This window comes from Oncorhynchus gorbuscha, linkage group LG12, assembly GCF_021184085.1.
Source record: "Oncorhynchus gorbuscha isolate QuinsamMale2020 ecotype Even-year linkage group LG12, OgorEven_v1.0, whole genome shotgun sequence".
Classification (NCBI taxonomy): Eukaryota; Metazoa; Chordata; class Actinopteri; order Salmoniformes; family Salmonidae; genus Oncorhynchus; species Oncorhynchus gorbuscha.
The window spans coordinates 51,172,500-51,198,288 of record NC_060184.1 but is presented as its reverse complement, the minus strand read 5'-3'; the positions used below and the strand labels follow the sequence as shown (position 1 = coordinate 51,198,288).

Below are 25,789 nucleotides of genomic sequence, written 5' to 3'. Positions count from 1 at the left end.
ATATACCAGGAGCTGTGCCAGGCACGCCACATCTGTTGACTCATCCAGCTGTAAGGCATATTCACTGGCTTGTATGCGAAGCGGTAATTGGTTCAAAACATATCCTGCCATGTCTCTCATGTGTCGTGAACAGTGTTGTTTGATGAAGCCATTGTCTCTAAAGTTATTTTGGCCTTTCCCCCCCAGCATTGTCCCAGCCATATCCGTGGCAGCAGGAAGAATTAAGTCCTCCACAATAGTATGAGGCTTGCCTGTCCTAGCCACTCGGTAGCTCACCATATAAGATGCTTCTAGACCCTTTTTATTAATGTTATCTGTTGCTTTTATACATGTCTTACTACTCGAAAGGCGTCTTTATTCTTGCTCATAAAACTCCTGTGGCTTATTTTTCAAATTATCATGTTTCTTTGCTAAATGTCTGTGCAAGAGTGAAGGTTTCCCAAGAGAGAGTAACGGTTAATATGATTGGATGTTAATTATTTGACTCGACTACCTGTATTTGTGTTGTTATTTCACTGAACACTAGATGTTTAAAAAGAAAATTGGCCAGTGAAACGTGGCTACTCAGCCAAGAAAAAAAACCTCACCCAAATGTATAACCCCGTTGGAAAATATAAATGTACTGTTTGAAAAAAGTGTGGAGATTGTTTGGGATAATCCATTCTAAAATGTCAGTGACATAGTATTACATTTTGTGATCATTAAAATTCATTACACTATTTCCAATGACTATTACGTTTGTTGACTTGAAATAAATGTTTATTTTATCTAGCTTTGAGGTGCATTTGTTTCATGTGTGGATCCACTTGGGGTATGTTCAGTTCAATGCTTGCTAAGTGGCTTGATTGTATGTACTGAATGACACATTTCCCCAAAACGTTTTTCAAAGTTCTTGAACAGACTTTGAGGTACGTTTGCTCTATTTCTTGGGTGTGGCTTGAAGCAGTGAGTGACATATTTAAAGGGCAAAGGTGCATTTTGAACACACAACCCAACCCCTCCCCGTTTTTCAACTGGTTGTTCAGAACAGAATTGAATGTTGCACACTTTTTTTGTACTCAACAGCCCTGCCATTGGTAGGCCTACGTAACCATTTCGGGTTTCAGGCTATTCAACCCATTTGAGCCATTTGATTCTGGTTGGTTGAGAGGGCTGGACGAATTTAGACAACGTGCTGCTGTTGCTTTAGCTTTCAGGTATTAGACTTGAGTCTTTCTGCAGTGTTTGGGCGTTTTAACTTTGTATCCGTTATCTTGCTACAGTAGCCTAAGTATGTTGGATCATTTTTGTAAATGTATAATTTTTTTGTCAATACATATTGTTTTTAATTTACAACCCTTTTTTCCGTCATGACTTTTATTTTTCACTCTACTCCGTCCGCTCTCCAACTGTATGCTTTCCAACTGTATGCTCCAAAACCCAACTAACTAGGTTGCTGGGTCCGTTATTCTAAACGGGTCCGTTATTCTTTATTTTTTTTGTTGAAAAAATAAATGACTCAATAAGACTGCAGGTGATTTTCAGACAGTTAATTTAATAGATCACTGAAACAGCTGTGTGTGTCTGTCGAACCTGACACAAACAGAAACTACTACTGGAACTTTACATCACTAACTGACAAACACACAGGCACAGACTTGACAACCCTTGGTCTTCTTCTCTCTGTGTCATACATAACATGTGTTCTAGAGATAGAAAGGTGAATGTGTTGCAAATGGCACTGTATTTTCTATATAGTGAGCTATATAGAGAATAGGGTGCCATTTGGGACGCACTTTGCGTTTCTGACATAGGAGCAGCCTGGATGGGAACAAAAACATTCCCTGTTAGTCTTCTTACCAAATTACCCATATTCAAATGCCACTTGGTGTGTCTGTTAAGCAAAATAGAGGGCGCTTCAAATAATCAGAGCCATGAAATAAATACTGGAATAAAAAAAGTATCCTATCCAGCTGGTATTCAATTTGATTGCTAATTTTGTCAATGCGACAATTTATACGTCATTTCTGATTGAGCCGACATATGCAGTGTTTACCGTGAATGTGGTGTCCACGAACGGGGAACATTGCCTTAAAAATGTGCATTGCCGAAAAAGCATGATCGGATTGAATCGCAGCATAGCCCTTTCCTGCAGTCAAATTAGTTAGTGGCCTCATGGGTGCAATGTTATTCATATTTTTTATAATTTCATAATTAATAAACAATGATTTTTTAAACTCCGAAAATCCAATGTTTCTATGTCAAACGTTTAAAAATATATATATTTTCAGTCTTCTGTGATGTATATGAAGTGTAATAATGTGATACAAACTCAAAATGTAATACATTTAAACTCTATATCTGACATGGTACCGATGTCTTCTTGTTTAAGCCCAGAACCATGTGTGTGAGGTGTATACTTTTGTTTCAAAGTAGATTTGTTTAAGACTACGAAGAAACACTCTCTGTGACCCTGATTTAGCTCACTGCAGTAAAAGGTTAAGGCTACAGGATGTAGTCCTTGGCTTTGTACATGGACTGTTGTTGAAAGTAAACAGTGTCCTCTGAAAATGATTCCAGTTTTAAAAACAGGCTTTACTGTAGCATGGAAAGAAACATCTTGGTGCTGTACTTAATAGCACCCGCTATTCCTATGGGCCCTGGTCAAAAGTATTGCACGAAATACGGAATAGGGGTCAATTCGGGAAACACGATAGATCTACCCAGGGACGCAGTGCAAAAATCCACAAATCCCCATTCTAATGTTTCATAGCTTCATTGTGCACAGACACCTTTTAAACTATACTATTTGACATTCCTCTGTACCTTCATTTGCATATAAAACCATATCCTCCACTGACTCCATCCAAGCAAAATCACATCATGCATCTTTTAACAATGGATCTATTCGCAGTACAACAGGGGTTTCAAACACATCGAGTCCATCGGTTCAAATCATTTTCCTGGCTGTATGTATTAATAAATAAAATAACACTGACCTAAAGCAGTGGTGGCTGGTGCCACTTTAAACCGGAGGACGGGCTCATTGTAATGGCTGGAATGGAATAAATTGAACGGCATCATACACATACCGTTCTAATAAATTCCTTTCCAGTGTATGTGCCGTCCTCCCCTCACCACCGACCACTGACCTAAAGAAACCCTTTAGGGGTCATACACCTGCTTCCTAAATGGCACCCTATTTTGTAATAGTGCACTACTTTTGACCAGGGCCCATAGGACTCTGGTCAAAGGTAACACTATAACATTATAGGGAATAGGCTGACATTTTGGGTTGCATCCCTATTAACTACTGTTATTGTTGTTTACTGTGGTATCTATCTACAGACAATGTAACTAAACTAGTCTGGTTTATTGGCACCATAAATTTACATCATTTAAAAAAAATGAAATCTTCAGTATTTCTCTAAGATAACAATACACAGCGTGGCATATATACTTTTAGATCATTCCCTGGTTTTCAAGAAATCCTGGTTGGAACCATTCACAGCCAGAGAGGAAAAGGTTGTAGAAATGAGACACTCCAGTTGTCCTGGGGATTGGTTGTTTAGCTCTTACCTAAGGATAATTGTGGCTATCAAACTGAGATTTCTCACTCACTGACTGTCTTTTTAAGGAGTCCAATATTGAGTTACATTGGGGCCAATCACAATGGCAGCCCAGCAGGTCTGTTCGATTTTTTACAGGGTAGTGGGGATAGAGACAGCCTGTGATCAATGGCAACCTATTTTCTAATATCGTGTACTATTGGGATGCATACAGAATGCTTGGGCAGAGGTTCCATCTTGGCCGTTGGTGGTTCCAGCACCAGATGATTGATAGCAGCCAGACCCAGTACAATTATCTGTAGGTAATCGCTGATCAGCCAATCCCCACAAAACCTGTAATCTCTCATTTCTACAACCTCCTCCTCTCTGGTTGTGATTGGTTCCAACCAGGATTCCTGGACATTTTGGGGAATATTGGAAATATGTACAGAATTCTGCAACCGTAACAAAGAGTCTAACAAACCCACTGTCTTGAGCACTGATCCTAGACCAGTCCGAACAAATGTTCACACTGTCCACCAAGGTTTCTAACTTGCTGCAATAAGAACTGATTCTAGACCAGGCTACTATTACAGACAGACTGAAGTAAACATGTAAACACAAATAGAAAGAAGGACAACAAGGACAAATACAATCATTCTGTACATGTCTGTACATGGCTGCTATACAAAACAGTTCACACTGTTTGTTTGTGATTACACTCAATTGCTTTAATACAGTAGATACCGGATCATAATACTTTTGTCAACAACAACAAAGATATTGTGTCCCACATTGCACCCTACTCTCTATATTGTGCACTGTTTGACCAGGTCACTATGGGCCCTGGTCAAAAGCAGTGCACTAGACAGGTAATAATGTGCCATTTGGGACACAAACATGAAGAAGAAGAAAATATTTATAACTCTTCATAAATCAATGCGATTAGCATTAAGACTTGGACCCTCAAGCCCGCCCACTCTTAACCCCTCCCAGCACCTTACTCTGACCCCACAGCCCCACATGAAGATCAAAGACACGAGTATTAGCATGAAGGGAGATCAGTGGGAGAGGAGAGAATGTGACTTGACTTGCCCATAACTTGAGACCTGGTTATCACGGATGCCCACGCCACGTGCTCTCTCTCTCGCACTGATCTCCCTTCATGTTAATACTGACCAGAGACCTCAATATTAAAAGCAATGACCATCTGTTCTCAGTGAAGGGCATTGGGGATAGACAAATCATTGCAACACTACATCAATCATTATTACTTTAGGCTGGCTGGCTACTGAAGACATGTAGTATGTGCTTTCTATCAAATATAGGCTGGTTTATAAGTATATAATACAACACAGAGATCACATACTTCCCTGTTTTTGTTTTTGAAACATCATTGATCAAAATACCACCACATACATACAGTACTGAATTATACATTGGAGCAACATTAAGTAAGCGTTCTGTTTTTAGACCATTAGAGAGATTCTGACAAAATTTGAAACACAGCAAGCGCTTCCCCAAAATGTCACCCTATTCCTACATAGTGCACTATATAATAAATAGGGTGCCCTTTGGGACACAACCACAGCAAACAACTACCACCAGTATTGATTGATCAGTCCCTCTAGGAACAACCCTTGGCTAGAGGTGGTTTAGTGGATTCCACATACAGTAATTACTGGATTCTCTGTCTGTTTCGCCTCAGTACTGAGGACAGAAATAAAGAGCAGCAGACCTGGGTTTCAAATACTTGGAAAATCAATTGAAATACCTATCCGTTTAAAATTGCCTGACTTAATAAACCAATAGAAAAGTCCCACAACGTCATACCCCACCCATCTGGCATGGCAGGCAGACTTAACCAAACACTCAAAGTATTTGAAAAGATTCACATTTTTGTATTTGATCCCAGGTCTACCAAGAGGTCCAAACACTGTATATTGCAGCTCCAGCTGGAGACACTGTATGTGCTCAGTACTGACACCACCAGTCCCCAGGGGTCCCCAAATTAGGTCCCCGGGTCCATAGGTCCACAAGGATACCTCAAATTTCCACGAGAATTCCATGAGGCTGAGGCCCTCCTTCTGATGAGGGTGGGGGGGGGGAGGGTAATGGGGTTTGGGGAGTAGAGGGGTGCATCAAGTTGACGGAAAGGGGTGTGTGTTTTGTGTCTTCAGAATATCTCCAAATCAATAATAGGAGAAAATGAGTTTCAGTCCCCAGTTTATTTGTAGCAACCCCCTCTCTCTCTGTCTCGGTCTGTTTGTTGTTTTCTTGACCATCTATGATAGGTATAAAATCCTTTATCCTCATCATAATCCAGGCTGAGGAGGGTGGTGGAGCTACATCAGGGGGGAGTGGGAGGGAACATGGTGATTGACATAATGTCTGGCCCCTCCCCTCAGCCACAGGAGATGACAGTAAAACGTTTGGAGATGCAGGACATGTTGTGGAGCACGATACCCAGGAGAAAGAGCAGGACACAGGCTACCAGGATCACTGTACACACCCCGGACCACGTGAGCCCTTCCCCCCTCCACCACCTCCTCCCCCGGCTCCCCTCCTCTCTGCCTCCTCCAGGCCGTCGAGACTCATCCCCAGGGGCTGCAGCTCAGGCATGGCCACCACCGCCACATCCACCTTCTGCTGCCCGCTGCCACCTGGCAGGAACCGGCAGCCCAGTTCGCCAGGCAGCAGCGCCCTCTCCTTAGCGGCGGGTAGGGGCAGCATGTAGCAGCCATTGCTAGGCAGGCGGATGAAGACGGGCGTGTGCTCGGAGGCGTGCGGGATGGCGATGACGGTAATGATGTCAGGGTCATCGGGGAGCTGGGAGACGGAGAGGCCGGCGGGGAGTTTGGTGACACCACGGCACCAGGGGCAGCGGATCTCTTTCTGGCTGGACCGCATCTGGGTCAGGCACACAGAGCAGCACGTGTGTCTGCAGTCCAGCAGCTTGGGCCTCCTTCGCGGGCTGTAGTAGTTAAAACAGATCTGACACTCCAAGATGGAGTCCTGCGAGAGAGATCGAGTCTCCATTTTGTTATGGATTGTTATTATGGGTCCTTTATAGTAGCAATCACGAGCAATCACGAGAATAGGCTGGTTTCACAAGGCTAGGTGCTTATAGTTTCAGGAGAAGGGAGAGAACGTGCTCAATTATTATCCTCTTGCATAAACAAGTGAAACGGTGCTTGTAACCCTTTGATGTAAGTGGCTGTTTTTGTTTACTGCAACACAAACCAGGATGACAAAGAAGAATGCCTCTTATTATTTGACTGTAGTAGCAGGAAGCTAAATGAAATTCAGATCATCTACAAGGCACTTGATTCCTCCTCAGAGCAAAGCTGTGCTGTTTGAGTTTATAGCCCCTGCTCGGTGTCCTTCCACCCACATGAACGTCTCAGTGTTGGTGTGATGTCTCAGTGTCGGTGTGATGTCACAGGATGATTGAGGTCACACGGTGGTTCATCTGTGAAACAAGAGAGAAGACCGCAGTGTTAACGGGCTGAAGAGATTCATGGAGCAGAGAGTGTGTGTGTGTGTGTGTGTGTGTGTGTGTGTGTGTGTGTGTGTGTGTGTGTGTGTGTGTGTGTGTGTGTGTGTGTGTGTGTGTGTGTGTGTGTGTGTGTGTGTGTGTGTGTGTGTGTGTGTGTGTGTGTGTGTGTGCACACTGATTGTGGAGCAGAAATAGGAGCACGGGCATGGCATGGGCAGTGTAGCGGGCAGCCAGGCATGTAGGCTTTTGTGTGTCCCGAATGGCACCCCATTCCCTATACAGTGCACTTCTATTGACCAGAGCCCTATGGGGATTAGGGTGTAGCCTGTGTCCCCCTCAATCCCCCTGGAGCTGGCTCATCAGCCTGGATCTCCTGCATTCATTTTCACACAGATAAATCAGTTAGCTGCCCTGCCCCTATCAACGCTCTGCCTCTCTGCCTGGCTTTAACATCAAAAGGAATCACACACACACACACACACACACACACACACACACACACACACACACACACACACACACACACACACACACACACACACACACACACACACACACACACACACACACACACACACACACACACACACACGACAGAGAAATAACTAACATTACAGAAACGTGTGAGGAAGCTCATACATGCCACATCATACAGAGCAAAGAGAAGGGAGGGAGGTTGTCATTCCACAACCACACGTGATGGAAAGTGACATTATCATCTGTGACATATCCACATCAGACACAATAGGGTAACTCGGGGCACTAAGGCCAGCAGAGGAGATCTGATAGTGGGTGGGATATAAGCATTTTTCATAATATTGCTAATTACTTTTTATCTTCAGCCACAGCCGAAAATTTGGTCATCACACTACACAGAATACATCAAAATCAACATACGCATTAGTTAGCCACAGGCTCTGTGAAAGTTTGTTCTCCCACTCTTCTTCTTACATAATCATATCAGCCATGTTAGTTAGGGCAATTCCATGGGAACAGAATTACGCCCAGGCTCAAAATGTTTCACTTCAAATGTAAACCAAACAAAAAACACTGATGTCTAAGTTTAACAAACCACACAGCTCGATGCACAAGGACTACTTTAACAAGATGTTACCGTAATTCTGTTGCCAAACGTTGCACACTTTTTCCAGATTTTTTTGTTTATTTACTATTTACTCCTTTTTCTAAGTAGTCATTGTGCATAGAGTACGGTAGTAGGCACATGTCTTAGTAACTGACTGACAGAGGGACAGTGACGTGGAACAACCGTGAAACCTTTTAATTTCAAGGTGACCATAGATACTATTAATGTCACCAGTATAGTCAAATTATACCTTGTCAATTAAACTCCTCAGCTCTAACAGCTGTTTGCTCACACGTTGTAATGGAATTACAGCCATAGAGAAGACATCCATGTGACATAGCGGTTGTGTCCCAAATGGCTCCCTATTATCTATGGGTCTTGGCCAAAAGTACTGCACTACTTAGGGAACAGGGTACCATGTCACTGTCTCTCCACCTTTTGGGACTGAAACATCTATTTCATGTGTTAGGTTTCTAAATCCACTGTAAATGCAACACATTTGCAGCGGTTAGCGTCTCCACCACACACATCCGAACCTCACCCACTTCCTCCCTTCCCCTCTTTTCCTCTCCCTCTATCCCTACCCAGGCAAAATCTATCTTTCTGTTTTGGTTCTGATGTGATACCCCCTTCACTCCTCACTCTCCGCTTGACCTAGTTTCTCTAAACCCTTCTGCATTCTCTACCACCATTTCAAAGTCAAGTAAAATGCAGAAAATGCAGTAATTTTAGTTACGGGGATGAGAGAGAGAGAGAGGGGGGAAGATACAGAGGGAGAAAGTAAGAGAGTCGGATGAAGAGAGAAAATGAGAGCGAGAGAGAGACCTGCCTGATGGGTAAGACAACCAGGGGTATTAGTAAAAACCCTTCATAAGATAAGGATTAGCTTTGATCTGACAAAAATGCTTTGTGGCTCAATATTCCCATACACTCATTATTTCATGCTCCTCTCCTTCCCTCCTTCATAATTTACTCTCTTCCCCTCCATTCTCTGTTATTTACTCTCTCTAAATACATTTCTCGACTGTTAGTCTGTCTACCTTTCTTTAGGTTACTCCACTCTCTCTCTCTCTCTCGCTCTTTCACATTATAGTTTTGTGACCCATTTTCAGATTTCACCTAGTGTGGGAGAGAAAACACACCTCACTGTCACTGAGCATAACTATAGGAGGTACGGCAAATCTAATTTCTGAACATCCTCTGTAAAACACTTAAAAGCAACTGTGAATTAATTCAAAAAAGTCTTAATACAAGGTTTGGTCCATCATATCATATGACTGTAGGAAGGGAATATGATTAAGTAATGATGGTGAGTTCCCTACTGGAACCCCTATCCCTGTCCAGAGCCCCTTTGGCCCCCTGGGACCATCCAAAAGGACAGACACACTCCCTTCGCTGAGCATAACTGGAACACACACACACGCACACACACAAACACTCTGTCCCTCCAGTCTCCCCTGCCTCGCTCCACAGCACACACAATCAGCCGAAGGAAAAAGCTCACTCCTCCTTAAAGACAGCGGCTAAAAATAACCAAGGAAAGGACACACACACACTCCCAAAAATGATAAACTGGTTGGAGCAAGTCAGAGAGGGGGGTAACAAGTAGCAGGGGATTTGGAAGACAAAGGAGGAGAGGAGAGAAAGGACACAGAAACACAGGTTAACACCTGTCATTGTAAATAAGAATTTGATCTAAACTAACTTCCCTAGTTAAATAAATAAAATCCCAAATGGCACCCTATTTCCTTATATGCTCCAGTCAAAAGTAGTGCACTAAATAGGAAATAGGGTGTCATTTGGGAGGTGTCATAGACATTATACATGCATCAAAACTAAATAGTTCACTTTTCTGAAAGAAAGGCTGGCCATCCAACTAAATAATATACACTTTCACAAAAAGTCATTACTATGTACATGTTACACCACTTACACGGGTGGCCACATACCAGTACTAAGACTAAAAACTCTGGCACAGTCAGAAACAGTTACTCTGTAAATTGAAACTAGGGGTTAATTGACATTAAATGGCATGAGGCTAGGTCTAGGACAAACCCTTGACTAAGTTGCCAAGTACTTTTACGCTCCACACTCACTCCTAGTTAATCCTCCACTCAACAATTAATCTCAATAAGACAAAAAATGTATTATACATCGCAAGTGAAGCACACAAGCGAACAGAGAAGACCACATTTGCCCTTGAGAAAGGTGTATCTCGATGATGAAAAGTGTGTGTGTGTGTGTGTGTGTGTGTGTGTGTGTGTGTGTGTGTGTGTGTGTGTGTGTGTGTGTGTGTGTGTGTGTGTGTGTGTGTGTGTGTGTGTGTGTGTGTGTGTGTGTGTGTGTGTGTGTGTGTGTGTGTGTGTGTGTCCAGAGGCCTGTGCAGCAGACTGCTGCAGGACACATTATGTCAATTTCCATATTAAGGACCTAGTCCCCATCAGCAAACGCGCACACACATGCCCACAGTCCCTATCCACAGACGTGCCTGCCAGGCAGCAGTACTATAAACTCACACACCCACATGAGCGTGACCAACAAACACACAATCCACTACCTCTCGGATACATCAGTAACACAGCTGAGGGGGAGGTGTGTGAGTATGTGTGTGTATGACCTGGAGAGGGAGGCGATCATACATCTCTTGAGGAGCTTGCATCTCATTCTCCAAAGCCAATATTTGACCACGTCCTTGGCTACCTTTCCTTTCTTATCAACAAACCCTAGTGGAAAACTGGAGAGAATAGATACAACACTAGGGACCAGACTTACTGATTGAATTTCCCTGATCCAGAAACACAGACACCTCACATTGTTCTGTCTTAATCAATGTCTATCTAGCAGCTGGCTGCATTATCAGAGATACAGGTAACTGCCAAAATAAAGGAAACACAAACATAAAGTGTTGTAGCCCTTTATACTTGTACCTGTATACAGGTTGAAAATGGTAGATTTGGACAATAAGTGCATAAAATGGAACGCAGTGGCTGTACAGTAACATGCTATACATGACCTCAGGCTCTGTTTGTATGGGTTTTGACAAGAAGGAGGGATGGGGGAACAAGAAGATCCCCCATGCTTTCAGCTAATTGGGCAACTTTTGCAACTGTTTTGTTGTCTTGAGTGAGAGAACTGCTGTCCATGTATTTTGAAAGATGAGACATAGAGGATTATAGTAAATACCGCGTTGATGTCATATAGGGGGAAGCCAAACATCCAGTCCAAATGTGCACTTCACATTTCCATCTCATAAAAATCATATCTATCGTCAAAGTGGAGGATCATTATGTTTGATGTACAGTACCAGTCAAAAGTTCAGACACACCTACTCCTTCAAGGGTTGTTCTATATTTCTACTATTTTCTACACTGTAGAATAACAGTGAAGACTCTGAAATAACACATATGGAATCATGTAAGTAACCAAAAAAGTGTTAAACAAATCAAAATATACTTTCTATTTGAGATTCTTCAAAGTAGACACCCTTTGCCTTGATGACAGCTTTGCACACTCTTGGCAATTAACATCCCCCTACGCTCCTTTGAGACCCCTCTTTCAAAGTCTCTGGGATCTCTTCTGCAAGCCATGGTAGCCAAAATAATGGGCAACTGGGCATTTTTATACATGACCCTAAGCATGATGGGATGTTAATTGCTTAATTAACTCATGAACCACACCAGTGAGGAAGCATCAGCTTTCAATATACTTTTTAGCCCTCATTTACTCAAATGTTCCTTTATTTGGCAGCCTCTTATTTTTTAAACTGCATTGCTAGTTAGGACTTGTAAGTAAGCATTTCACTGTTAGGACTACACCTGTTGTATTCGGGTGCATGTGACAAATACAATTTAATTTGATTTGGGATATACACTGATTGCGCACAACATTAGGAACACCTTGCTAATATTGAGTTGCACCCCCTTCTGCCCTCAGAACAGCCTAAATGTGTCAGGGCATGTGCTGTTAAAAGCATTCCACAGGAAGGCTGGCCCATGTTGACTCCGATGCTTCCCACAGTTGTGTCAAGTGGGCTGGGTGTTCCTTGGGTGGTGGACCATTCTTGATACACACCGGAAACTGTTGAGTGTGAAAAACCCAGCAGCATTGCAGTTAAACTGGCACACCTGGCACCTACTATCATACCCTGTTGAAAGGCACATACATATTTTTACTTGCCCATTCACCCTCTGAATGGCACACATACACAATCCATGTCGCAATTGTCTCAAGGCTTAAAAATCCTTCTTTAACCTGACAGATTTCATGGGGATTCCTTTATTATGCTAATTTGATTTCAGCGGGGGCGCGGACATCGGCTCTAAGGGTGTAGCCTTTCTCTTCCCCTTCATCAGTCGTGGTTGAACGACGACAACACTAACATACAACTGGCGGGTTGTACGATGTACCGGCAGGATAGAACAGTGGCGTCTGGTAAGACAAGGGGCAGCGGTCTCTGTATTTTTGTAAACAACAGCTGGTGCACGATATCTAAGGCAGTCTCGAACTATTGCTCGCCTGAGGTAGAGTATCTCATGATAAGCTGTAGACCACACTACCTACCGAGAGAGCTTTCATCTGTATTCTTTGTAGCTATTTAGAGACTGGCACTAAAACAGCATTGAATGAGCTGTATTCCGCCATAAGCAAACAAGAAAATGCTCACCCAGAGGAGGCACTCCTAGTAGCTGGGGACTTTAATGCAGGGAAACTTAAATCCATTTTACCATATTTCTATCAGCAGGTTAAATGTACAAACAGAGGAAAAATAACTCTGGACCACCTATATCCCACACACAGAGATGCATAGGCTGGTCACAAAGCTCTCCCTCGCCCTCGCCCTCCATTTGCAAATCTGACCATAATTCTATCCTCCTGATTTCTGCTTACAAGCAAAAATCAAAGCAGCAAGCACCAGTGACTAGATCAATAAAAAAGTGGTCAGAGGAAGCAGACGCTAAGCTACAGGAGTGTTTTGCTAGCACAGACTGGAATATATTTTGGGATTCCTCCGATGGCATTGAGGAGTACACCACATCAGTTATTGGCTTCATCAATAAGTGCATTGATGATGTTGTCCCCACGTCATGGATTACAGGCAGCATCCACACTGTGCTAAAGGCTAGAGCTGCCACTTTCAAGAAGCGGGACATATAGGAAATCATGCTATGCCCTCTGACGAACCATCAAAGGGGCAAAGCGTCAATACAGGGCTAAGATCGAATCTTACTACACTGGCTCTGGCGCTCGTCGGATGTGGCAGGGCTTGCAACCCATTACAGACAACAAAGGGAAGCACAGCCGAGAGCAGCCCAGTGACATGTGCCTAACAGATGAGCAAAACTACTTCTATGCTCGCTTCAAGGCAAATAACACTGAAACATGCATGAGAGCACCAGCTGTTCCGGAAGACTATGATCACGCTCTCTGCAGCCGATGTGGGTAAGACCTTTAAACAGGTCAACATTCAAAAGGACGTAGGGATCCTGGACTTCCTGATGAGCCAACCCCAGGTGTCTGTGACAAACTGGCAAGTGTCTTCACTGACATTTTCAACCTTTCCCTGTCCGAGTCTGTAATACCTCAGACCACCAGGTACCTGTGCCCAAGAACAGTAAGGTAACCTGCCTAAATAACTACCGCCCCTCAGCACTCGCATCTGTAGCCATGAAGTGCCTGGGCTGGTCATGGCTCACATCAACACCATCATCCCAGAAACCCTAGAACCACTTCAATTTGCATGCCGCTCCAACAGACCCACAGATGATGCAATCTCCATTGCACTCCACACTGCCCTTTCCCATCTGGAAAAAAGGAAAACCTAGATGAGAATGCTATTCATTAACTACAGCTCAGCGTTCAACACCATAGTGCCCTAAAAGCTCATCAATAAGCTAAGGTCCCTAGGACTGAACACCTCCCGCTGCAACTGGATCCTGGACTTCCTGATGAGCCGACCCCAGGTGGTAAGGGTAGGTAACACCACATTCGCCACGCTGATCCTCAACACAGGAGCCCCTCAGTGCGTGCTCAGTCCCCTCCTGTACTCCCTGTTCACTCATGACCTCACGGCCAGGCATGACTTCAACACCATCATTCAATTTGCCGATGACACAACAGTAGGCCTGATCACAGACAATGACAAGACAGCCTATAGGGAGGAGGTCAGAGACCTGGCCGTGTGGTACCAAGATAACATCTTCTCCCTCAATGTGATTAAGATAATGGAGATGATTGTGGTCTACAGGAAAAGGAGGACCGAGCACACCCCCATTCTCATCGAAGGGCTGCAGTGGAGCAGGTTGAGAACTTCAAGTTCCTTGGTATCCACATCACCAACAAACTAACATGGTCCAAGCACACCAAGACAGTCATGAAGAGGGCACGACAAAACCTATTCCCCTCAGGAGACAGAAAATATTTGGCATGGGTCCTCAGATCCTCAAAAGGTTCTACAGCTGCACCAGAAAGCCTCCTGACTGGTTGCATCACTGCCTGGTATGGAAACTGCTCGGCATCCGACCACAAGGCACTACAGAAGGTAGTGCAAACGGCCCAGTACATCACTAGGGCCAAGCTTCCTGCCATTCAGGACCTCTATACCAGGCAGTGTCAGAGGAAGGCCCTCAAAGACTCCAGCCACCCGTGTCATAGACGGTTCTCTCTGCTACCACACGGCAAGCGGTACCGGAGCGCTAAATCTAGGTCCAAGAGGTTTCTAAACAGCTTCTACCCCCAAGCCATAAGACTCCTGAAAATCTAGTCAAATGGCTACCCAGACTATTTGGAGCAGAATCAGTAGAATGGTATCAAATATATCAAACACATGGTTGCCAGGTATTTGATGCCATTCCATTTGATCCATTCCTGCCCTCAGAAGCCTACTGATCTACACTGAATGAAGTGGATATAACAGGTGACATCAATAAGGGATTATCGCTTTCACCTGGATTCACCTGGGCAGTCTGTCATGGAAAGACCAGGTGTTCCTACTGTTTTGTACACTCAATGTCGATACAGATATCATGACAGGAAGAAATACTGATGAAGTGACATCAATCAATTGAGAGAAGGGTATTTCTGTGTTGTCTATGCATCCAAGAGCATAACAAATGTTATCAACTGTGCTGTCCAAACAAATATCTTTATGTTTTGTTAAATCAGACCAATTCAAAGCCCTTTATGGTATTATGTCTATTCATGTCTATTCAGAATTGTAGCCTGCTGACTGTTCAAAATGCTTTCAGTCATGACAGTGAGCTGGGTTGTGTGTTGTGCAGAGAAGTGAAACAAGGCAAGCTGGAGTCTAAATCTCCAAATAAAATAAATACTCATCTTTCTTCTCAAGATCTCTCAGGTCAGGATTAAATCCGATCAGCGGTAGATCCGCGTTATAGCAGGTTTGACATTTAAAGGTAATTTCCAAGATATGCAACATTCACTGTGAATGAGGTCTCCACGAACGTGGGAACATTGCCTGTGACAGGTGCATAGCTGACAAAGCATATCCGGATTGAATCCCAGCCTTAATGTTGTGAACTCTGTGAAATACATCCAGGTTTAGTATCCTTTCCTTGATGTCAGTCATGGCTTACAAGCAATCAAGATTGCCAATTTTTGTATATCTTTGAAACTGAAATAATAATAGTAATATCTAACCAGATCCAACGGATGATACAATGTTTCTATCTTCTACACGCAATGGCATCCACCTGTTCTATGATGAAATTACAGTGCAAAGCATCCTAATTATCAACAGCATTGCAATCCCTTTGTCTGATGATGAAAGGCGAGTTCAGACAGCACTGATGAGAAGTAGAGATAGTAGGACTACTATCTCTGTGATTAAAGGAACAGTTGAAAGGAGAGGATTGGTGACTCTATCTACTATCTGCCAGACATATTTACTGATAGTGGAGATGTGAAGGAAACCACAACTGAACCAGACAGCTTGGAAAAAGTTGATCCTATTAGAAATTAACTCACAGTTTTGACTCAAATTTAGCTGACCGTTAAGCATTAATCATATCTGTTAAAAATGTGAATACGGGTTGTAGTTTCCTCTGTTGTACACCACCATTTTTAACAAAGTGCATACATTCTGCTGCTAACCAGCAGGTATTCCACACACACACACACACACACACACACACACACACACACACACACACACACACACACACACACACACACACACACACACACACACACACACACACACACACACACACACACACACACACTCTGTTGCCAGGCAGTGGAAAAGAAAAGGACTGGGAATGACATCATTCACACATCGGCAGGCAATGCAGCAATAGTGTATGTGAATGGGAACAGGAAGGGGATACCTAGTCAGTTGCACAACTGAATGCATTCAACCAAAATATGTCTTCCGCATTTAACCCAACCCCTCTGAATCAGGATGGTGTGCCTGTGCGTGTGCGCACATGCAAGCTTACAAACTCTGAAAGAGACGGCTTGAGCTTCTTACCCCAAGCACAGCACTACAGAGTGAGAAGACTACATACACTTGATGTTCTACTAATGCTTGATCTCTCAATGTCTTTCTGACGCACTCTGCTATCAGACAGTTCTCAAACACACACCGCTTTTAACACACACGCAAACTTTAGTCTTCAAACACACACCCCCTTCAAAACTTGTTTACTTAACACATCATCTATTCCAGTGTTCAAAAACATCCCCGAGAGGCAAAACTTTCCTCAGCAAGTCAGTCAAACAGATGATATCTAGAAACAGATGGAGGCGAGAGGAGATCTAACTCATTGCTCAAAGACAAGAACTGTCACATTACTTGAGTGTAATGTTGCTGGCGGTTCTTGGAAAGGAGTGAAGATATATTATCAAGAGAGAGAATGGATATTGTAGCACATTTTTAGAGTTGCCTGCCCTGAAACTGTTTCTTGTCACCTTATCAAGATCAACACCAGCTACATTGTCACTTTGTCATTATAATCATAGTAACAGTAACACATACTACAACTCTTAACCCTTCAAGTCCCTCGTCAGTGTAAAACTATCATAGTGGGCAGAACTGGTTGGAAGATGTCATTTCATCCAGGTTCTGAAGCTGAAAAGGTGCCATTTCGAACAGTTTTGCCCACAGGGATATTTCAAGATCATACCATAGTTAGATAATCTTTGCAATAACACTGCCAGAGATATCAAGATTATACATGTTGTCAAGGGACATGTATGGTGAAAGTAGAGGGCGTGCACTTAAACAATCACATCAAATACGTATATTTCCCTTCAGGTCTCTCTATAACGCACACACACACACACACACACACCTCTGTTGCCAGGCAGTGGAAAAGAAAAACAGACAACCCTAGGCAGGCCTGAGAGTTTTAGTATAATCTCATATTAGAACCTTACCTGAGCCGCTTAGCTCTTCCCCAGGGCTGTAGAGCTGGTTTAAACAGCACCATGCATACGCTGACTACAGTTATATAACTGTATCATGTAGACCCTGACTACTACCACTATGCACTGTACTGTGTATACCCTGAATACCGCTATATGCAGTGCTGATACTGTATTATATATGTATACTGTACTGTCTATTGTGCTAATACTCTCTCTCTCTTTACTGTAGCACAGCGACAGCAAAAGCACCATAGATCCTTGTGTTGTGAAACTGATGCAGAGGTAGCTAGCTACTAGAGATAAAAATCCATGCTCTGTGTACCTCCTATCATGTAAAGGGAGCCACCCATAGACATTATTTACTTAACAACTAGCCAGTTTACTAACCAATCAACAGCCAACCACCCAGAGATAATATAGTCAAAGGTTATGTCCCAAATGGCACCCTATTTTCATAGAGCCCCATAGGGCTCTGGCCAAAAGTAGTGTACTTACATAGAGCATAGATAGTGTCGCAGACAAAGGCTTATCTTAGCTCAGAGGCAAACACAATGGTAGGCTACAGCTATATCCCCTATCGTTAGTTACTAAGGCAGGGACTTACCGTGGGCTTTAAAGACTTACACCTGCTTTCCAAATGGCAAGTTTTGTAGGGGTTGATACATTTTTTGTAATAGAAAATCAAGTGTGACTTTTCAAAGCGGAAATAACAAACATCAGAAGCCTTTTTAGACATGAAATACACGACGAGTTTTACATTTCCTGCATTGCAGGAAAGTTCTCTTGCAAGAGGGTGATCAAATTAAGCCCTGACCAGATGTACTACACTATAAAGGGAATAGGGCACCATTTAGGACCCAGGTACACCAATGGGGATCAACTGAATAGCAGCATTGATTGTTCATTAATCAGTCAATGCGACCGGATTGTTAGCTCACTGAGTGGATTATAAATGGCTATTTCAGTAGGAACATATCCCAGCTTTTCCCTGTGTGTGTTCAATTCTAAGAGTCCTCAATTTCAAGGGAAACAATGTGTCTATACTAGAGTATATTTGTTATTCTAAGTTAAAATAGCTGATAAATCTTTGAGTATAAACCAATTATAAACCCTAATTCAACAGGGTCATTTTCTCAGTAAGGCTATCTTGACAAACATGAATCAAATCATGAGCTAACAACATTCAGCTTTCGCGCATGCATCCTGCCTTTACTTGCTCCCACAAAAATAGATTTAAAGAGCACTGCTACTGTATATGGAATAGCTTTGATAACAGTAACTCTCTGCTCATAGATCTATTCATGTCCAGTATGAAATTATGAGTGGATCATAGTTTTGACTAGATAGCTGTGAGGTAGTTGTCCCCAATTGGAACAAAATCAGTGTGTGACAAATTATAAACCTGATCTGAGGAATGGGCCAGATTCTCAATCCCAGTAGGCCGTCATGACTCCTGCTGCCCTGGGACTGAATTTGAGGGATTTACTGTTCTGTTGTCTGCCGGTCTCTCTCTCTCTCTCCCTCTCTCTCTCGTTGAGGTGAAGAAAGGAGAGAGATATTTCATCTGACTGATTGGCGTGCAGCGGTGGACAGCTCTGGCTGGTGAAAACAAACAGATCGATGAGATGATTGGCACCACACGACAATCCCGGCCCTTGGGCAGCCCAGACACTCAACTTTCGTTCCAAATGGCATCATATTCCCTATGTAGTGCACTACTTGTGACCAGACCCCTTTGGGAATAGGGTGCCATTTGGGATGCAAACACACACTCATGCCCCCCCCATCCCCCTCTCTCATCTCAATCAACTTCACACAAGACCATTATGTAGGCCAACTCACACAAACACTATCAAACACACACATGCTATTTAACACCCTCCTAGATCCTTGGGTAAACATTCTATCCAACCTAGTAAACCCATGAAAATACAATGATGAAAGTTACTAAAATCACTTCTATCTTTCCAGAGGGAACGTCCTCTGTTAGTGAAATGGAAAAACGTAGAAAAAGGCTAACATTGATATATAGTGACAATAAATTAGCTTTGCTAGCGCTTTAAATCCTCCACCCTCTGGGACCCTGCAGCTATTAATTCCTTTTTGAGGACAGTCAGCTATCAAGCGTTTTTCTTCCTTTTCATTCCCACTGAAAACGTTCCCAGATGTTGGCAAATCAACAGCCTTTAATATTCCTCTACCCCCTCATCTCATCTTGTATCCCCCCTCGTTTCTGGCAAACTCAAACGCTGAGAAATGAGCGCTGTCTATTCTTCTCATCTGACCGATGAGGTGGCCTTTGTGATGTACGTGATTTCTCCAAACTGCACGACAACGGGCACAAAGCAACAACGTCAAAGCAATGAGCATCCTGACAGATATCCCAGCAAAACTCTGAAGAAATGACCAACCCAAACAGGTAAGAAATTCGAACTCTCGTGAACAATAGTGACTCGGTTCGACACAAACATCATCAAGTCCATCCTCACCTCCTCGTTAGGGAATGAGTAGGCCCGCTCTAAGGGCAAACTGCAGCAGATTGTCCTCTCTGCTAAGAGGTTCATCAGCCGCCACCTACCCTCCAACGAGGTCCTGCACGACTCCAGGGAAAGGAAGCGTACGGGAAAGATCATTGCTGACCCTTTCAACCCCCTCTTCCAAAAACTCCCCTCAGGGAAAGAGTTCAGGGCCCAGTTTCCCAAAAGCATAATAAGGCTAAGTTCCTTGTTAGATTAAGTATTCTATACGCAGCCAAGACAGAAAGATAAATGTGGTCAGAGACCCACTAAACCAGCACCGCACCCTCAAGATTTTGAGACTGCCTGGCAGAGTTGGTTCTAACAGAGCCAAAGACCCCAGATGGGTGAGCATAATATACAAGGAATTTCTCAAAGCTGCAAATGAGAACCTTGACTACCTTAAACCTAGCCGGTGGGGATTCCAGTGGGGTGCCCCAACCCAGGTAGTGGCAGTGCTGTCAGGACCCGGTTACGAACCCGGGTCTCCAGAGTGAGAAACAGTCACTAAACCAAGTGAGCCACAAATAGTCGGTAGAACCCAGAAGATGAGGCAGACACAGCAGTACTTGAGACGGTGTATTTAATGAAGTAAAAAGTGAAGTTCTTCAGGAAAACATGTAACTCCACAACCTCAAAAGGAATTCCACAAGAACAAAGGTAATCCTCCAAGACAAAAAGGTAAATCCACAAGGTGGAAGGTAAAGCACAAAAAGCCTCAAAAGATACTCAAAAACAAACAAACAAGAACAAAAAAAACAGAATTCCACAAGAGAGTCCACCGGGATCAACAAGAGTTCACAGAGTACTAGGGCTGGGTGCTAACATACAAACACCGAGCAAAGAACTGAGGAAAACAAAGGGTTTACATATAATCAGGGGAAACGAGGCACAGGTGCAAATAATAATGGGGATCAAGGGAAAACAAAAGGTCAAAAGGCACAATGGGGGCATCTAGTGACCAAAAACCGGAACAACCCTGGCCAAATCCTGACAAGTGCTGGCAAAACTAGCTGCACTAACCCATGGGGAGGGTGTCACACTCTGACAAGGGGGCAAATTATTGTGGCCCTGGTGGCACAACATAATTAAAGGTTTGACTGCGCAGAGATGCTTGGGAAAATGGTCACAATGGTGGACCAGCGTGTGTGTGTTTCAGGGGAAAGGGATGTATCGGAGCTCCATCAGATAGGACATTGGTTAATCAAATCTCCCCATTCTTGCTCAATTTTGCATGCCTTCTCAAACAGCTACAACTGAATAGGCATTTGCACATCAAGTCCTACAGGCTCGGGGTTAGAACAACTGTTGAACATCTGAGCGTGTGGTTGTTTGTGGAGGAAGGGTGGGGATTGTGTGTGTGTGTGTGTGTGTGTGTGTGTGTGTGTGTGTGTGTGTGTGTGTGTGTGTGTGTGTGTGTGTGTGTGTGTGTGTGTGTGTGTGTGTGTGTGTGTGTGTGTGTGTGTGTGTGTGTGTGTGTGTGTGTGTGTGTGTCCCACACCTGTTGCTATGGGGTAAAGATGTTAGGGACAATATCGGATGAATCACAATAATTGTTTTTGAAAATAATAATTGCTTGCCAAAAATGTAATTTTTGTAATGACAATCCTGGTTGTAGGTAACAATCCTTCGCATTAACTGCCTACATTATCACGTATATTGTTCATTAGTTGTGGGAATTAAGAATAGCAAGATTTTTTTATGTACACTAGCAGTCAAAAGTTAAGAGCACCTACTCATTCAAGGGTTTTTCTTTATTTGTACTATTTTCTAAATTGTAGAATAATATTGAAGACATCAAAACTATGAAATATCACATATGGAATCATATAGTAACCAAAAAAGTGTTAAACAAATCAAAATATATTTTATACTTGAGATTCTTCAAAGTAGACACCCTTTGCCTTGATGACAGCTTTGCACACACTTTGCATTCTTTCAACCAGCTTCACCTGGAACGCTTTTCCAATAGTCTTGAAGGAGTTCCCACATATGCTTAGCACTTGTTGGCTGCTTTTCCTTCACTCTGCTGTCAGACTCATCCCAAATCTCAATTTGGTTGAGGTCGGGCGATTGTGGATGCCAGGTCATCTGATACAGCACTCCATTGCCAAGTTAGATAAAGATTCAATAAAATAAACTATCATTTTTGGTAAAATAGCCCTTACACAACCTGGAGGTGTGATGGGTCATTGTCCTGTTGACAAACAAATGATAGTCCCACCAAGTACAAACCAGATTTGATGGCATATCGCTGCAGAATGCTGTGGTAGCCATGAAGGTTAAGTGTAAATTCTAAATAAATCACAGACAGTGTCAACAGCAAAGCACCCCCACACCATAACACCTCCTGCTCCATGCTTTATGGTGGGAAAACACATGCAGAGATCATCCGTTCACCCACACCGCGTCTCACAAATACACAGTTGTTGGAACCAAAAGTCTCAAATTTGGACTCCAGACCAAAAGAACATATTTCCACCGGTCTAATGTCCATTGCTCGTGTTTCCTGGCTCAAGCAAGTCTCTTCTTATTATTGGTGTCCTTTAGTAGTGGTTTCTTTGCAGCAATTTGACCATGAAGGCCTGATTCACACTTTGTCCTCTGAATGGTTGATGTGAGATGTCTGTTAATTGAACTCTGTGAAGCATTTATTTAGCCTGCAATTTCTGAGGCTGGTAATTCTAATGAACTTATCTTCTGCAGCAGAGGTAACTCTGGGTCTTACATTCCTGTGGCGTTCCTCATGAGAGCCAGTTTCATCATAGCGCTTGATGTTTTTTGTGACTGCACTTGAAGAAACTTCCAAAGTTCTTGACATTTTCCATATTGACTGACCTTCACGACTTTCTCTTTTTTTTGTTTCTCTTTGCTTATTTGAGCTGTTCTTGCCATAAAATAGACTTGGTCTTTTACCAAATAGGGCTATCTTCTGTATACACCTCTACCTTTTCACAACACAACTGATTGGCTCAAATGCATAAAGAAGAAAATAAACTCCACAAATGAACTTTTAGGAAGGCACATCTGTTAATTGAAATGCATTCCAGGTGACTACCTCATGAAGCTAGTTGAGAGAATGCCAAGAGTGTGGAAAGCTGTCATCAAGGCAAAGTGTGGCAATTTGAAGAATATAACATATATATTGATTTGTTTTAACACTTTTTGGGTTATTTCATGATTCCATATGTGTTATTTCATAGTTTTGATGTCTTCACAATTATTCGACAATGTAGAAAATAGTAAAAATAAAGAAAAACCCTTGAATGAGTAGTTGTTATAAAATGTTTGACCGGTGGAGTATATGTTTTAAATAACTGTATATAATACAATTGAGGTGAGGCTGTTGGAAATGCTTTTGGCAGTTAATGTGCTTCTGTTATGTGGGTGGCACTGTGTGCTATTTTTGAAGGATAGGTTCCAGGTCTCTTGCGGTCACTGGGATCCGGGGGGGACCGGGGTGGTCTCCCGGTCACTGGGACGACAACCCAACTTGGGATAGGTGTAGGTTTTAGCGGGTGGAATGGTGGAGAACAATTGGAGGTTGACTTAGAAACAATGCAAATATTATGGTACAGTTACAGTTGGAGCCGGAAGTTTACATAGCCAAACATATTTATACTCAGTTTTTCACAAATCTTGACATTTAATCCTAGTAAACAATCCCTGTTTTAAGTCAGTCAGGATCACCACTTTTTATTAAGAATGTGAAATGTCAGAATAATAGTAGAGAGAATGATTTATTTTAGCTTTTATTTCTTTCATCACATTCCCAGTGGGTCAGAAGTTTACACTCAATTAGTATTTGCTAGCATTGCCTTTAAATTGCTTAACTTGGGTAAAACATTTCAGGTAGCCTTCCACAAGCTTCCCACAATAAGCTCCTGACAGAGCTGATGTAACTGAATCAGGTTTGTAGGCATACTTCCTCACACACGCTTTAACAGATCTACCCACATATTTTCTACAGGCTGGAGGTTACGGCTTCGTGATGGCCACTCCAATACCTTGCCTTTGTTTTTCTTAAGCCATTTTGCCACAACTTTGTAAGTATGCCTGGGGTTATAGTCCATTTGGAAGACCCATTCACAACCAAGCTTTAACTTCCTGACTGATGTCTTGAGATGTTGCTTCAATATATTCACATCATTTTCCATCCTTATGATATCATCTATTTTGTGAAGTGCACCAGTCTCTCCTGTAGCAAAGCACCCCCACAACATGATGCTGCCACCCCCGTGCTTCACGGTTGGGATGGTGTTCTTCAGCTTGCAGGCCTCCCCTTTTTCCTACAAACCTAACGATGGTCATTATGGCCAAACAGTTCTATTTTTGTTTCATCAGACCAGAGGACATCCATTAGTATGATCTTTGTCCCCATGTGCCGTGGCAAACCGTAGTCTGGCTTTTCTATGACGGTTTTGGAGCACTGGCTTCTTCCTTGCTGAGTGGCCTTTCAGGTTATGTCTATATAGGACTTGTTTTACTGTGGATATAGATACTTTTGTATCTGTTTCCTCCAGCATAATCACATGTTCCTTTGCTGTTGTTCTGGGATTGATTTGCACTTTTCGCACCAAAGTAAGTTCATCTCTAGGGGACAGAACGTGTCTCCTTCCTGAGCGGTATGACAGCTACGTGGTTCCATGGTGTTTATACTTGCGTACTATTGTTTGTACAGATGAACATGGTACCTTCAGGCACTTTGAAATTGCTCCCAGGGATGAACCAGACTTTCAAGGATCTACAATTTTTTTCTGAGGTATTGGCTGATTTCTTTTGATTTTTCCATGATGTCAAGCAAAGAGGCACTGAGTTTGGAGGTAGGCCTTGAAATACATCCACAGGTGCACCTTCAATTGATTCAAATTATGTCAATTAGCCTATCAGAAGCTTCTAAAGCCAATCAATTGTTGGAAAAATTGCTTGTGTCATGCACAAAGTAGATGTCCTAACCGACTTGCCAAAACTATAGTTTGTTAACAAGAAATTTGTGGAGTGGTTGAAAAATGAGTTTTAATGACTCCAACCTAAGTGTATGTAAACTTCTGACTTCAACAGTAGGTCCATGGTTGCAAAGGGCATCAGTGTCTTAACAGCGTGATTTGCCAAGGCAGGATACTCTGAGTGCAACCCAATACAGAAATCTGGCAGTGGCTTGTGATAAAAAAAAAAATCAAAGAAACACTTAGTGCAATTTTCATGAGGCTCTCTTGTTCAGATATCAGTAAGTGGACTGGAGGCAAGGCATGAACGGGATAACGAATCCAGTTGTTTGTGTCATCCGTTTTGGGAAAGTACCTAAGTGATTGAGCAGCCATCTCACTCAGGTGCTTCGCTATAGCACATTTGACATTGTCCGTAAGCCTGAGTTCATTTGCACACAACAAATCATACAATGATGTAAAGACCTGTCTCTTGTCCTTGTTAATGCAGACAGAGAACAGCTCCAACTTCTTAATCACAGCCTCAATTATTTCCAGCACATTGAACATAGTTGCGGAGAGTCATCAGGCGAGAAAAAAAGATCACCCAGATAGGCAAGTCACGTGAGAAACTTGGGTATCATGCAAGTGGTCAGACGAGTGAAAATGGTCAGTCAAGGAAACTTTAAGCTCGTCTCTCAATTCAAAAAGACGTATCAATACTTTGCACCTTGATAACCAGCACACTTCTGTATGTTGTAAAAGCGGTACATAGGTCGATGCCCACATCATTTTATACATGTCTTACTACTCGAAAGTCGTCTTAATACTCACTCAAAAAACTCCAGCGG

The 25,789-nt window shown here is 42.9% G+C and overlaps 1 pseudogene; it reads right to left on the bottom strand.

The window, feature by feature from the left end:
• Positions 1-1,514: 1,514 nt before the first annotated feature.
• On the bottom strand, positions 1,515-17,801 carry LOC123991119 (annotated as a pseudogene).
• Positions 17,802-25,789: the final 7,988 nt, after the last annotated feature.